At 45.8% G+C, this 16,987-nt stretch overlaps 1 pseudogene; it reads right to left on the bottom strand.

Moving 5' to 3' along the window:
* Positions 1-7,215: 7,215 nt before the first annotated feature.
* LOC136450185 (cytochrome P450 CYP72A616-like) lies at positions 7,216-11,410 on the bottom strand (annotated as a pseudogene).
* Positions 11,411-16,987: the final 5,577 nt, after the last annotated feature.

Raw genomic sequence — 16,987 nt, 5'->3', positions numbered from 1 at the left:
TGCTACTTATCTCTCGATAAATCAGTGTTTTATGCACGTACTAAGCATATTGAGATAAATTTTCATTTTTGTTAGAGAGTAGCGCAAAAGCAGCTAGACGTTTCGGTTGTCCGAAGATCAGTTAGCTGATGGATTTACTAAACCGATTGTGGTAGCCAAGATGGACTAGTTCAGAACCAATCTCAACCTAGTGGCCAGCTGAGATTGAGTGGGGGTGTTAGGAAACATGTAACCCAAGGGTTGTTAAGCATGCACCACGCCTTGTACATCAAGATAGAAAGTTTGCTAGTTTGTTATAGATGAGTCTATCTCTATGTAAACCTGAATTGTTGTACAAGCCACACCAAGCGATGTTCCTACACTATGTAAAAAAACATCATTACAGATGCGTGTTTAGAGACATTACAGACATGTTTCGGCGCGTCTTCCATAATGCGTCTGTAATGAGGTCTTATTACAGACGTGACAGAAGCATATAGTTAAAATGCGTCTGTGATGAGCCCTTATCACAGACGCGCATAGTCAACACGCGTCTGTAATAGTGAATTAAAAAGCAAAAAAATATAAATTCCAGTGACAGGATCTTATCCATACATCCAATGTTAGGCATATAACACCGAATTTTTTAGATACTAGTAGCTTAATGCGCATGCATATAGCAACTAATTTAAGTCTTGCTTGCTGCACATTCACTACTGTGATCTAGATAGACAATCGAGAGCAGCAAACCCTTAGCTTTCTATGTATGTTGAAACCAGCAGGAATCCTCTTCCCTTCGCTTCCTGCAGAGGTCGTTAAATAAAATGCTTAAGTGCAGACCAATGCTACAAATGTACTATTAAAGCTCTCACGGTTGCAAAGAATCAATTTGCGACTGAAGTGAGAAGCAAACTAACAAAATTATTGAAGCAAAGAAGGTCTCACCTGCACTGTGCAGCAATCTTCCCCTTACCCATCTAAGATGCAATGTTGCAAAATGCTGTATGTCAACTGAAGCAAAACATTCCTCTAAAATTTGTTTCAATAAAACTAAAAGCTGATACACAATGTATATCATTGACAAAATTACCAAGAAGTCAAATTGAGTGACTTTAAAAGCATCTAGATTCACAAACAACCAAAATTGTCAGAGTTGAACAGCTATCCAAAATTAGGTCTCGTTTAACTTATAGCTGATGCAAATCACAATAGTTAACAACTATATCAGCTACTTAAAATAGCAGAGGGTTACCTCAGCGCATATGAAGCCCCTTTTGAAATCAGTGTGAATTGCACATGCAGCTTGAGGAGCTTTAGTCTGATGTCTGATCTGCCAACACTTTACCTGAACAAAAAATTCACATTTGTTGCTGAACCAGCTAATTCAAATCACATTCAACTGGACAAGTGCACATATAAATGATCTTTCAACTTCAACTGTTTGCACAACTTTTCAAAAATATTCAAAAGAGCAAAAGAAATTACTAAAGTTCAATGAAAAGCACATGAAGAATACTACAATAAAAGATAGGCAACTTTGTATTACTGTTTTAGCAACACATAACAAAAGGATAGATTATGCTGCACTGAAAAGAACAAGTACCTCATCAAGATATATTATGCCTACAGTACGCACATTCGAAACATCAAGTCGAAACTCAAAACGCACTTAACAAGAAGGGGCTCTTGCGTTTGTACCCTTGCTTTGTATCAAAATTGTGATTTTGCTCCTGTTTTTTTGACTTTGTGAATTTACCCCTACTGTGCCATTCACGAAGCACCAGTTTGCCCCTGCTCCGTCATCCACCCCTAACGGTGTTAAACTTTGTACAAAAGGACATGAATGCCCATGCGATTTTGCCCCTGTTTGTTATGCCTAATTGTGATTTTACCCTGATTTAGAATTATACTTTTTATTGTATGCTGACAATTGATTAAATTTGGTCAAACATATTTGGCACAACTTGCAATTATTTGAACTCAGATTTAATATTGATAAATATTCAAAATTTTGGGACCACAAGGTTCATAATGATGACAGATGTAACGCCATAAGAAATATTTCGATATAATCTTTTGTGTGGGACCAAAAATCTTCAATGTATAAGAATGCATGTAGAACATCGGTTAACAAACTGTATAAGTAGATGCATGCACTGATAACATTAGTGCCTTACCACATAGGAATGTCATACAGTACATGTTTTTTAGCAAAAGTAACCGCCATACAAGTTGGTTCATGTAACACTACAAGCCCTAAAACTACACCATGTATTTACTAACCAAATTAAAAAAGAGAATGACATGAATAAAAAGACAGTTGTGAATCATCATGATCGACCATAGCAGCATTTACTATAGAAACGCGACGGCTCCGGGTCGTAGGCAGCACCAGCACGACCGCTGAAAAATATACAGTATCTGTTAGTGTAAGTGAAAACTAACAATCAATTTGCTTCGACGATAAATAGCATATTGACACCAATGACATGTACGCATCTGCAGTGATGGAAAGTATCTCCTTTACTCAACCGCTAAGTGTAGATTTTGGAAAGAAAAATGGAGTGCATCCTTGCATCTATAAGATGTGTAAATACAACAAACGGCAGGAAAATGAATGGTGAAACGATTATTCAGTGGGGAGGCAATGCACTGCGATTGGCATGGTGTTACACAAGGAGGCCAAAGTTTGGACAGAAGGAGCTACATGGTTTTATAGCCTCCTCTTACAAGAAACAACAGATATGAGCATAGAAGATGTGGCATAATAGCAGGCCATTCAGCAACAAACATGCATCTAAGCACATAAATGTTTGGATGGACATGGATCTGTTCATGTGCTTGATTTTTTTTCAAACTATGAGTGAATAATTATTTCAATGATGCATAACAGAAGAAAGGGCGGCAGAAGAACAGAATCAGCAAATCCTTGAGAATTTTGATCTTCTGGCAGACTAAAGTGGGAAAGTTCAAAAAGAAAATAGAAGAAAATGAGACATGTGCTTCTAGTGAATTGGGATTGGAGGAACACAGCATCTAAACAGTTTGTTAACCAGAACCAAGTCTGGGTCACGCAGCAAACATATGTGCAGTAATGCACGGGCTTCATTACCCTTGTTGCAGACATAAAACTAGCACAAGTAGCAGTACTACTTTGCTTCATTACCCTTCTTAATAAAAAAAATCAACTTTTCCTTTTGAGTATGATGACAGACAAGAAACAGTAAGAGATCAAATTCCCGATCAGCAGCGCATACCAACAACGGAGACGGCTAAAACATGTGATGCCTCATAGAAGGAAAGCACCAGATCACCCAAGTCACCTCCTTTACCTTCACAACAGGTGGCTGTTATACTAGTTTATTCTTCATGTCATAATCCATCACCCAACAGAGTATTACTACTAACTAACGCGTGATAAAGGATACCAGAAAGATACCAACCAGTTAGACCAAATTACAGTCCCAACAACCACCATCCTTCTAAAATTCCACATGCAAGCAAAATTTTGTCATGGAAAATGACCCACGAGCTATTGAATTGAACCAGTCACGAAATCTGAACCGAAATGAATCACCTAGGAAACCTCAGCCGAAAGCTCCACAGTACCTTCTCCAGCTTCTCGAAGGAGTCGGCCTTGAGCGGGATCCACCCCTGGATGGCCTCCCCGGCGACGGCGCTGAGCCACGGCGGCCACCCGGCAGCCACCTGCTCACCCTCAAGGCTCTTCCGCAGGCTCCGCAGCCGGAAGCTTCCGGGACGCGGCCGGCACGGCGACGACGGCCTTCCCTGGCTCCTCCGCTTCGTCCTTGACCTTCTCCGACCTCCTCGCCGCGGACGACGAGCTGCGCAGCGAAGACACGGGCACCGGCAACGGCACCGGAGCAGCAGACTCCTGTGCGCGACGGCTGGCTCCGGTCCCCTGAGCCCGCTGGACGAGTCGGCCACCGGCGTCACCGAGACGTCGCGTGCCAAGCCCCGCGGCCCTCCCGCAACCCCACACCGCGCGCCACGTGCTGAGCCCCGCCGCCGCCCCGCGCGTGACGAGCCTCGCCGTCGGGAGCCGTTGCCACACCGCGCGCCGTGCGCTGCCAACGCCAACGCCGTCGGATGCCCCCGACGCCCCGGTCGATGCAGCCGGCCCGTTAGAAAGGCAAAGTTTCCTCATGGAGTCTGAATATAAGGATAAGGGGCAATTTGGTCTTTTCGCCTTTGTTTTTTAGATTTTAAATTTTTTAAATTCATTTATTCCATGACCATCTGACGGCATCCAAACTAGGGGCAAACGGATGATTCAATTCAAAATAGCAAGGGCAAAATCACAAAGTTGAGAAAACAAGGGCAAAATCACAATTAGACTCCTGCATAAGGGTAAGAACACCATTTTCCCTAACAAGAATGTCCTTGGGGAAGGAGTGTATACTTTAACAGCAGATTTACTGCCCAGTTCTTTCAGATCTTCAAACTTCATTACCTGACCCACAAAAGTAGAAGTAACAATCATATAAGAAATTATACTGTTCAAACATGAATAGAGCCAAACTAAACAATGCCAAAAGAATGGCCTCATCAGCTAGTATACACCGAAATATTTATAATGTCAAGGTAAAAAAATTGTCAATGGAAACTGGATGCCGTATGTTCTAGAAAACATGTCTGCAACTACATATTATCTCTAAAGTGCTCTTACGACCAAAGCCATACCTCATCATTTATAGTATATCTAAATGCTACAAGATTCAAATCGGTTCATTGGTCTATTGCTGCTGTTAATGGCATGTATTATCTTGTATATTTTTCCTTACTAAAAGTGTGCACAGGTATGAACTTCAAAAAAATGGAGGTGGTGCTGATAAACAATGGATATCATTGACATAATTACCAATAAGTCAAATTGAGTAACTTTAAAAGCATCAGTGAGAACTCAGAAGTTGTCAAAACAATTGACAGTTAAAGTATGTCCTAGTAGAAACTGTCACCTCATTACATAGGTCTGTAGCATCATTAGGAGAATTTAGCATGACCAAGCTAACTAACTCTAGTATCAAAAGTGTGAATGAACTTGCCTTGTTATCTGGTTTTCGGCACAATATTTGACAGCTTCATCTGCTGGCATATCCACTAGTTTCTGTTCAAAAGCACAACTGAAAGGAAGTATGGTTTCATAACCATGTTCCTGCCCCCTGATGAAAAAAGGCATATCAGCTCATGTGTGCTATAATACCAGCAAGGAATATATCATATTATTGGACCAGTAAAGTGGCTTAGAACATATATAACATGACTAAGATCAATAACATATTTAGGAGGCAGGTACAAGTATTCAGAACCCACACTAATGGGCAATGGACCAAGGAAACATGTATGAATGATATAGAAGGATCGATGTTCCCTAAGTCTGAAACACCAAGTACAAAGGTATTAAACATCCACGTCACATCTGAGATGTTTCTTGCCAATCTACCGAGAAAATGGCATGTTACTGAAACTTAAAAACTACACAATAATGGCAGTGAATATGATAAAAAAATTGAACTCCTTCAGATGAAAACTGTTCAGAAGATTATACTAATCAGAAGTTCACGGCAACACAGAGCCAAGCATACATTAGTCCATGTGACAGGTCAGTCCATGAAGCAGGCTCTCAGAACACGTACAGTATACAAAGCAAAGTGCAATACAGTAAGTAGTAGCAGAGAATGTCATATTTTTCATATTTTTGCGACAATAAGCAGAGCTGGTACCCCTATGATTATAATCAGCAGACATATATAGTTTGTTATTAAAAACAACCCCTCACCAACAAGTAATTGGAAATCTCTACTTGACACAAGAATTTCTTTGGGGATGCACAAGCCCCAATCGGATCATCTCAAAACTGTATTACCAATCTATCTAGATGGATAGAGCATGGAGCAGAGGAGGGCATTGCTACCTTGTCTGGGTCAGCGAGGTAGGACACAGAGGGGGTACTTGTCGTCGACATTGGCGACCCACATCTAGCCGCCGTTGGCCCTCTGGATGGCGAGGATCATGTCCTGGAGGATGGCCATGGGCAGCACCGAGTAGCCCCCAGCGGGGCGCGGCCAGTCTCAGCCTTAACCCCTGTTAAGCACACACACGCGCACAGGTAGTCCAGGGACGGCGGTATGGGGATGGACCCAGGAGCTGGGGACGCGGGCAAAGAGCGCGGGGGCGGTCGTCCGCAGTTGCTGGTGTCGCTGTTGCTTCCCCCGTGGCTGCGGTTTTGGCAGATCTGGACTGTGGCAAGGCGGCACCCGGGCTGGAGCCGGGTGCGCCGCCGGATGGTCTGGAGGGGAGGCGGACTGGTCGGCCATGGTCAGGCACCGCCGCTCGGGAAGGGAGAGGAGGTGGCCGTCGGTGCTTTGGCGCTTGGCGGGCGGGCGGAGGCGGCCGGTGGGCGGCCCCGCGACGGCACGGCTGTCCCACTGGCCTGCGAAAGGATGCAGGATCCAGGGATCTCAGAGAGGAAGGAGGACAGAGGAGGGAGCTGGTGATGGCGTTCGGGTAGACGAGGGTGCCAGGTGGTTGGCACCGACCGAAGAGGTGGTCATGTGGCAGCGCCGGCGCAGAATGGAAGCAGTGGTGGCGGAGACCAGATTTAAGGAGGAGACGGCCAGGCGGCGTTTGTAAGTGAAGGAGGAGGGTGGCCGGCGCTTGTGCGACATCCGCGCCTGGAGTACTGGCGATGCGGAGAGGGGACTACTCGGTGCACTGACGGGTTGAGTTGTAAATTCATCGGAGTTAATCTTTTCTTGGTCCGTGACCCTCCATTCTCTGATGTGCGTTTACTCAGACACGTCTGTGGTATACCTATAATAACACGAACGCGTGATAACTACGTACCAATGACGCGTTTTCACAACACGCGTCTGTGATATGTCGTCTAACTACACACGTCTGTACCAGTATTATAGACGCTTGTTACCAACACGCGTCTGTAGTCAGCGCTTATTACAACGCATGTTGACCTCGCTGGACCGGCGACCTCCGCCGGCGACTTATTACAGACGCGTGTTGGCAAGGCGCGTCTGTATACTCGTACTACATACGCGCGTTTGTGCTGGCGTCTGTAGGTGACATGGTGGATATATAGCTTTTTTACATAGTGCTCTCTATAAACATGGAACCGAGTTGTCAGGGAGAGACAAGTCGTTCACCCACTTTCGCAATCCATACCGTATCCGTATTCGGATACTTAAATTTGGATATACATGATGTCAATATCCATTCGTATCTTATTCAAAATATCCGTAATCGAATTCAAGTTTGAGGTTTACAATAGTTTTCTGTATTCGTCTATGGCGTCTATAGGTATCCGACCATATTCGATTCGTTTACACCCCTAGCTCCAAGCATATATCTCCCGCCGTTTTAGTTCCACCTCAAAATTCAGATACCTCCACATTAGACTCCCCATAATAATACAGTATTACCCATACAAATTTATTATTTTTGCACTGTGACCATACTCATTGACAACGATCGACGATGTCATATAAGACGATCAGATCTTCTTGAACATAATTGGCGCGCCATGCTGTGGATGCAGCGTAATGACGTGTACGGTGCATGCGTGTACGAAGGCGACAGTTGGAACTCGAAGCGCTGGAGGATCATGCTCAAGGCCATCTTGGCCTCAAGCAGCGCAAAGTTCTGCCCGATACAGATCCTCGGCCCCCACCCGAAGGGGAAGAACGCCGGTTGGTCCTTGGTCGCCTTTGAGATCCCCTCAGCGAACCTCTCTGGCTTGAACTCATGTGCGTCCTTCCCCCAGACATCAGGATTGTGGTGGACGACGATTATGGGAAGCTCAAGGATTAACCCCTGCAGGGTAGGTGATACCTCCAATCTCCATGTCTTTGAATGTTCTTCGGTTTAGCGTCACTGCCGGCGGGTACAACCTGAGCACCTCGTATAATATCATCGTCACCTGGATAGCATCTAGACAGTGTTAGCAGGTAATATAATGTGGAATGGGCTTGCAGCAAACATGCACACATGGTATTGCAAAGAAACACTTGCCGTTTTGAGTCGACTTAGGCCGTCGAAATTGGGCTGCTTGTCCCTGCCGAACACGCTGAGGACCTCCTCCCTCGCGTGGTCCTGCCACTCAGGGTGCATGCCTAGGATGACGAGCGTCCACGTGAGCAGCACCGACGTGGTTTCCATCCCCGCGAAGTAGAAGAGCTTGCACTCCTCAATCACGTCCTCCGTGCTCATCCTCAGGCTGCTTTTCCCGCTCTCCATGTTCGACTGTAGCAGCACGCCGAGCAAGTCGTTGCTGCTGGCTTCGCCGTTCTCGATTGCGCGCTCCCTCTTCTCGATCATGCCCCTTAGAGTCCCTTCGATTTCCCTGTTGATCTCGTTCATCCTCCGATTGTTCTGTGTCGGGAAGAACCTGCATATATATATTTAAATTACAACGGCATGAGTGCACGCATATGAATGTAATGACCTTTAATGTACTAGAATTACCGTACTATGTGACAGATCAGAAAGTTCTTACATGAAGCCTGGGATGTACATATACTGGAAGGCCTTGATTAGTCGCTCTGCTTGCTCGCTCTGAAGTTGGAAGATCCTCCGCCCTTCCATGAAGCTGCTGCCGAATGCCGTGCGGGAGATCACGTCTCCGGTGAGGTTCTGAAACTCCGGCCAGATGTCCAGTTCATATGATCCGTCAGAACCAGCGATCTTGCTATCCCAGCGATCTATAAGCTCGGTACAACACGTCGAGAACGCCGGCATCATGCGCTGGGAAAATAACTTTAGTAATAAGTACACACATGACACATCTATATGCTTGATAGACCGTGCAGAACTGAAGCTGATTGCCGGTATGAAGGAAGTTAGATAACCTTGAGCTTTTCGAGATGGAATGCGGGGTTCAGGATCCTTCTGTGTTTTGCCCATTTCTCGCCGTCGTAAGTCGCAAGCCCAAGGGCGAGCAGTTTCCCGAGACGCTTGTTCGTGAACTTCTCGAAGTGACCAAACTTGTTTGATAGGATGTCTCTGACTAACTCTGCCTCCGTGATGACCACCCTTGGAATTGGTCCGAACCAGGTGATACAAATGTTGCCTGCAGTTCACCGTTTGTGCCAAGAAAATTTCAATTCCATCTTTGAAATTTAGGGAACTTTCAATTTTGTAGCACTAGAGAAATTTAAGGAAATGAGCATGACAGGGACTATTTAAAAACGTTTACTTGAACAAATAGATAGCGACAAGTCAGATCTAGAAGGGTCATAAAAAAAATCCAAAACGGTCTGGGTCAAGCAAGCGCCCCAAGGGACACCTTGCGTAAGCATAGCCCAAACACACCATGGCCTATCTAGGTCGTGCTCGGACTGGCATGGCCTGATACCCCATGTTGTACATGGGTCATTGTTGTTGCATGCGCGCTGTGGGTAGTCACGGGCAGGGTCCATATAAACAGTTGACTCGACTGGCCCATTAACCACCACAGGGTATATATAATCCCCATCCTGATGTCCACCGAACTTGTGTCATCTTTCTAGCACGGTTCTGTGTCATCTTTGGTGCCTCTAGCCCTCTAGGCCATCTATGAGCCCGTGAACAAGCATGGCAAGGCCCGGTAACAACAGACCGTGCTTCTATGAGCCCATGACGAGCAAGTAGCGCCACCCATTTGGACATTTATAAGACTAAGACACGATCGGTACGAGGGAATCACCTTGCTGACCAAGTCCACCGTTTGGCTTGGTCAGCCTTTGTAGACTCTAGCTTGCCAGATAAGAATTATTTAAGTGGGCGGTGATGGAACTAGGACTTTCAATTAAGGGAGACCGGGTAACATAATGACACTTCATAAGTGTGATAAATAAATACATCAAGTACATATTTCAATAGCTTTTTCAAAGTTTTTACATATATATTTAGTAATCACAATGAAAAAACACAATATTATCATAAAAATATAGATAATTGAAATATATTAGCAGAAAAAATTTGTTTTACAAATGGGACGAATAATTTAAATATAACATAGAAAAAATTAAATATATATCATAGGTCCGGTGACTGGGGTGGGGTGAAAATTGAAATGGAGCCCGAGGGAAGAATTCAAACTTGCCATGTGTCTCATACATGTCTGTCTGGTGGGCGGGTGGCCAATAGAGGTGGGACTTGGGCCGTGCCCTGCCCGCACGGCATGACACTCTTGTGCTTCGTGCCGCTTCGGGTCATGCCCTCTAGGCACGCGAGCCATGTCGGGCCATGCCGATACGGCATGGTAAATCTTTTCTTCTGCCTAAGCACGGCCCTCAAAATAGCTCTGCTAGTTTTTTCCGCTCATGATATAAAAAATATATATCTTGTGTGTGCTATTTTTATAAAATTTTAATGATTTTCATAATCTATTCAAGAATTAGATGAGAGGTAGTATAGTAAATGCTAGGGAATTGTATTATAGAGTTGAAGATTTTTTTTTGTACATGTCATTTTCGTGCCGCTAAGCACGGGCCAAAATATAGGCCGGGCCATGTAGCCGCCGTGCCGAGATCCTAAGCACGACACGGCCCTTTATGTTCGTGTCATGTCAGCATAGCCCAAAATATTTCATGTCGTGTCATGCTAAAAGATTGTGCCATGACCCGCCCTAAAAAATGGCACGGTCCAAGTCCCAGCTCTAGTCTCAATAGCTTTTTCAAAGTTTTTGCATATTTAGTATTCATAACGAAAAAAATATATTTAGTATTTATAATGAAAAAAATATATATTTAGTATTCATAACGGAAAAAGCATTCCCAACACTAGTCAAGCGACGTCAACCTCAGTGTTCACGTCGCATGAGAAGCAAACATTCAACGAATTCTCGACATGACCATCCGTCGTCCGGAAGATTCTAGGCAAAGTAACGACTGTACTAAACTGTTGATGGACGTATAGAAACGACAAAGACTATGGGACACGAGAGACTTTGGACGCACCGTGCTCCTTGATAGTGTTGAAGAGATGCGGCATCACGCGCGGAACAACGTCGTGGCACGGCGGCATGGGCCTCGACCGCGCCTCGTCGTTGAGCCTGGCGTTCTCCTTCAGGTCGCCGGCGGGGAAGCAGTACTCAGTGCCGGTGAGCCCCTGCGCCCGGAGCGCCCGGTCGAACCGCCGCGGCCGCAGCCAGAATGTCTGCGCGGCCCGGTACGCCCCCCACACGGTGAGCAGCGCCAGGAGCCCCTGGAGCAGGCTCCACGGCGATGGCGAAGAAGCCGCTGCAGCTGCAGCTGCTACAACGTCGTCGTCCATCGCTCCCTGCTTTCAAGTTATGTGCTGTGACAACCACACAAGTACCACAAAGGTGCAGTGTGTGCTTACTGAGACAAGCGAGCGCGATATAAGTAGTAGTGGTAGGCACCGCACGGGCGAGCGTGTTGCCGGCCACCGCCAGTTATTGGTGCGCTCCGTTGGCATCACATGTTTTTCCTATATATATATACTTCGTCTTTTATGTGCAGTTTTTTTTTTTGACAACACCTTTATGTGCAGTTGATGTCTATGGTTTCTTGGCGGGCACGGTTGCCTTGTGGAATAAAATGCACCACACAAAAAAAACCGGCCGAAGCAAGCTAGAATAATTTGCTGGTTGCATATGTACCGTGTCTTGTGGCGCAGACTCGCGCGCCAACAAGGCCGATAAGGTTTTATGATATATAATCACGCGTGTCAATATAATCACGGCTCGGCTCTGTTCGCTTGAGCTTATAAGCCAGAATCAGTCCTATTTTTTTATCATAAAATAATATTTTTCTCTCACAACAAATCAGCCTTATAAATCAACCGCAGCAGCAATAAGTCCTGCCGAACATAAAGAGGAAAACGTTCGTCCCTATCGTTTGTTTCTCTAGAGTGAATATAATAAACGTGTTGTACTGAAAGAAACTAGTGGCTTACGTTTGCATGTATGTATGATCGAACCTAGAGGGGAGGACAGCTCGAGGAACAAGAGTCAGTCCTCTTCGTCATGGTTACTGTAGTAGGATAATCTACTTTTTATTGGACCATTATAATGGATTGGATTGTGAAAAATCATGGGAACAAAGAAACGCATATTACCATGCAACAAATCTATATACTACTACTTTTAGTTACAAGATATTCTCTACGATCCTTCCCTTCCCTTCTCCCGAGCGTCCTGACGGGCGACTCGGGGGTGACCCTGCCGGCGTCGTAGGAGAACCCCTCCCTCCTTGCTCCCCCTCTGGCCGCCGTCACCGTGGCAGCCCCAAAAAAAGGGTGCGCGTCCGCAGCCCTCCCTCCCTCCCACCTCTCTCCTTCTCCACCGTTGTTCCTCCACCACCTCTTCTCTGGCGTCTTGGGCGGCTGGTGGAGCGGATCTGGACAGCCCGAAGCTGGATCTACTACCTCAACGTCTGACTCCGGCAGATGCATCTCCTGGCGAGCTTGGTGGCCAGGGCTTGCGCACTGTAGTCCGGGGCAGCAGCGGCCAGTGGCTGGATCTGGCTGGCCCTCGCCTTGGGGCCTAGCCCCCACCATTGACTGCCTCAATGGCAACCCCCGGTCTCCTTTGGCCGGCAAGCGGCTTGGGGTGGTAGGATCTGTAGGCCACGTGGCCTCCTGGCGCTCCTAGGCGGCCGGTGCCGGGGCACCAGCGGCCATCAGCTAGATCTGACCGCCACAAGGCCTAGGACGGCTGGACGGCGACGGCTAGCTGCCGGCTAGCCGGCCCACGGCCGGGGCAGCCACCAAGCAGCGACGGCCTGCCCGGGGCCTGGTTGGCCGAGCCCTAGCTGACCTACCCTACGACAGTAAGATCTGGTGTCCAGAATGTCTGTGGCCGGCTGGCTACTGGCCGTGGCTGTCTGCACCGGGTCGACAGTCCGACGAACAAGTTTCTGGAGTGAAAACTCAGCCCGGTGTATTTCTTCGAGCTGACGGCGATGGTACTGTCGGTGCCATCTACCTTCTTCGAGCTGATGGCGCGCGGCTAGGGACTTCGCAGCGACAGAGCGTGGCGGGGGAGCCATCACCAGCGGGCCTTCGACCAGGGCGGGTCATGGAGGCGGAGCCCTACGGTGGCCATCAGCAGTAGGGGGGTCTGGCATGGATGACGGCAAAGTAGGCGCTAGGGAGGGCAGCGCCGTGGAGCAGCAGGTCCAGCCCGGGGCCATGGGGCTCACGTGCTCACGCGAGGAGCCGGGTGATGGCGGTGCAGCCAAGGCTAGTGCTCGGCTTGGCAGAGGCAACCAGAGGGAAAGCAGAGGCCAGCAAGCAGAGGCAAAGCAGAGGGAAAGCAGAGGCCATCAAGTAGAGGCAGGGTAGAGGGAGGAAGAAGGCAGTACGCAGCAGCAGTAGCTCGGGTAGGTGGAACGAATGGCCGAGAGTGGACGAGACGAGGTAGTTGAGGTGAGCGGCTGGGATCGCTCGCTACAGGTGCCGGTTCATGAACAGAGCGCCAACGGCACGGTTCAATGCATTCTTGCGAAGTTCGGTCAATTTTTTTATGTGAGCATCTTAACTCTAACGTAACCACGACCTGCACTACGTCCTAGTATACACCTAAATGCAACCGATCGTGCAAAAACATAGACGTAGTGCTTAACCATTTCGTTGGAAATCAAATGCAAAAATGACATTGTCTACTATCATTTCATACTTAAAAGAATTCAAGGTTCCAGTTAGAACTAATACTCCAAGCACTTTTGGTTGAATTTTTAAACGGTCTAAACTTTACCAAACTTCACTAAACTTCACCAACAACCATTTCATGGCATAGCACACACTTTATATCAAACAATAGAACCAAAACATCAGGGCATTAGTTCACTATTTTGCATTTAAAAAATCGCCAACAAGTGTACTTTCAACACAACTTCAAATTTTATTTAAGTACCAATTACAAGTTATATTTTATTTTTGTTTATAAAAATTGTTTTTCATGCCAAACAAGTAAACTGCTTCTCGTATTTTCTTGTGGAGATTTCATTAGCGCATTTAAGTAACTAACTCACTATATTACTAGATCTATTTCTCCAACCGTAATCTCAGTGCTTAACGAGCTCATAACACCAGAGGTGTTACATCTTTGTCGCCATTGAATGCTTCTCTGCGCCTTCAAGAAATACATCCACTTCTTGTCAAAAATTTGTCTTCCACCTTAAAGAACCATACATCCATGACTTCCTGGGCTCCATCATTTCCTACAAAGATCAACAAAGCAAAAAACAAAAAGACAAAGTTAGTATAAGAATAATTAATAAACCAAAATAATATAATAATTAGCATGTAACAATATAATTATGGAAGGTCATTCTTATTTAAATTTATAGATATAATATATATTGTTCAACTTCTTTCATGATCTTCTTCATGCAAGAGATTAAAACAACCTAGTTAACAAACTAATATAATGTGTCACTGTAGTAGTATTTTTTTACTTTTGTTAATCAAGAAATGAATTAGCACCAATTAATATTTCACCCGTTATTGTTTATGAAACCTTAATACCATATACTAAATGAAAACTAATGTGAATGTTAACAATAAAAAGCTAATCCCAAACCCTAGGCCTAGATCTAGATCTAGATGCAAACCATCTCTTCCTAAAAACTATTAAGGGCCTGTTTGGTAGAGCTCCACCAAGTGAAAAAGTGAATCTAGATCTAGAATTCAGCTAAATGCACCGTGGAGCAGCTCCACCATGCATTTGGGATTCACCAAAGTGTTTGACACAACTCCACAATTTCCTCTATCTCAATTCCACATCGAGCCCATGTGTCCAGAAAAAAACATTTGACTTCTTCTTCATCCCGACTACAACGCGTGATGGGGAAAGAACTTTCGGCAGACCGGGACGCTGCTGCGACATCGAAGACATGGCCGAGAAGGATCCATGCTGTAGGGTCGAGCACGCGGCCAACGGCGCACGAGCCAGGGCTGGGCGAATTTGGCTGGCACTACGAGGTGGCGTGCACCCACGGCGCGCGGTGGGGCGGAGGGGCGCGACTGTTGCCATAGCTTGTGGCTAGGCGCAGCCCTAGTAGGCGCGGCCATGGCCGGGCGCCGGAGAGATGGCGGGCGCAGCTGGGGCTCGGGCACAGGGTGGAGGAACACCGCTGCCTCGCCAGAGAGATGGCGGGCACATCTACGGCTTGGGCATGAGTAGAGGAGCACCGCTGCCTTGACGACGGGCGCGACTGCTGGCTGGCGGTGCTCCTTGTTCGCATGGAGGGAAGAAAGTCGTGAGAAAGAGAAAGAAGAACAGATCGAACCATTTTTCCACTAATAAGTGGCATGGCGGGTAATTTTGTCCCAACTCCACCAAACTTGGATTTGGTAAAGCACCCCTGAGGTGCTTCACCGATTTGGTGAATCTTGGGCCAGATCCACCTTTTTGGTGGATCAGATCCACGATGGAGGTGGTGGAGCTAGAAGCATTTGGCAAAAAAAAGTGGATCTAGATCTGTTTCTTGTGGATCTTGAGTCGGTGAATCTCTACCAAACATGCCCTAAATAGACCACTAAAATGAAGACATGGCCGCTAAATGATGGTAGAATCTTGTTATCCTACTAAATTTACCCTATCATCTTCAAAAATTTGATATATATGCACCAATAAATTCCTCAACCACCATGAAAGAGAGAGAATGAGAACCATAATTACACTTGGGATAGTGATGCTTCCTCAAGTGATGATGATGATAGTGATAATGACAAGACCACCAAGAAGGCACTTGCAAGCATTGCTATCAATGAGAAGCCTTCTCTCTTCGACACTCCATCATGCTTCATGGCTAAGGCCACTAAGGTACTAACTTGTGATGATGGAAGTGATGAGGAACATGATAATGAAAATGAAAATGAAAGTGATAGTGATGATGATGAACTAACTAAGGATGAACTACTTGACATGCTAGATGATGCTAAAGAACACTTTGACATTAAGAGAAGAGAATGCAAAAATTTGCGTAAGGAACTAAAAGTCCTTAAGCAAGCATTTGATGAGCTTAATGCATCTCATAAGAGGCTAGAGGAAGCCCATGAGAAGCTTGGCAAAGCTCACAAGAAGCTTGAAAAAGCTCATTCCTCTTTGCTTGATGAGCAAAATAAGAAGAAGCATGTTGAGACATGTAATGTAGTCTTAACTTGTGACTTAATTGATGAATCATTCTATAAGCCTATCATTGTTGCTCCCACTAACCCTTCTTGTAGCACTTCCACATCTACCTCATCTAGTAGTGATGGTTTCACATATGATGCCTCACTAATGGTTGAGAATGAGACCCTCAAGAAGGAGGTCAATGGGCTCACTCACACCTTGGCTAAGGCCTATGGCAGTGAGGATCGCTTGCTTATGTGCTTGGGTAGCCAAAGAGCCTCTCTCTACAAAGAGGGATTGGGCTATACCCCTAAGAAAGACAAGGCGACCTTTGCTCCTCACAAGACTAGTTTTTTGAAGAACAATGGTCGGTTTTGCACTAGTTGCAAGCAAGTTGGTCATAAAGAGCATGAGTGCAAGAACAAGAGCAAGAATGCTAATGTATCCTCAATTAAGATTAATTCTTTCTATGTGCTTACTAAGGGTACAAATGGTGTGAAAGCTAAGTTCATCGGTACACCATGGATGGGCTCAAAGAAGAAAGTTATTTGGATGCCAAAGAGCTTGGTCACTAACCTTCAAGGACCCAAGCAAGTTTGGATACCTAAAAAGAATTGATCTTCTTTTGTAGGTCAATTACAAAGCTAGAGGAAGGCATTAGGTTCTTGATAGTGGGTGCACTCAACATATGACTAGTGATGCAAGAATGTTCAACTCAACCAACACCAATGACAATGATGGTTATGATAGTATTACATTTGGTGACAATGGCAAAGGCAAGGTCAAGGGGCTTGGTAAGATTGCAATATCCAATGACATGAGCATTTCCAATGTGTTGCTTGTTGAGAGCTTGAACTTCAATTTGCTATCTATGGCTCAATTGTGTGATCTTGGATTCAAATGCATATT

This window comes from Miscanthus floridulus, chromosome 5 (genome assembly GCF_019320115.1).
Source record: "Miscanthus floridulus cultivar M001 chromosome 5, ASM1932011v1, whole genome shotgun sequence".
Classification (NCBI taxonomy): Eukaryota; Viridiplantae; Streptophyta; class Magnoliopsida; order Poales; family Poaceae; genus Miscanthus; species Miscanthus floridulus.
The sequence above is the reverse complement of the archived record's forward strand: the minus strand, read 5'-3'. Positions and strand labels throughout refer to the sequence as shown.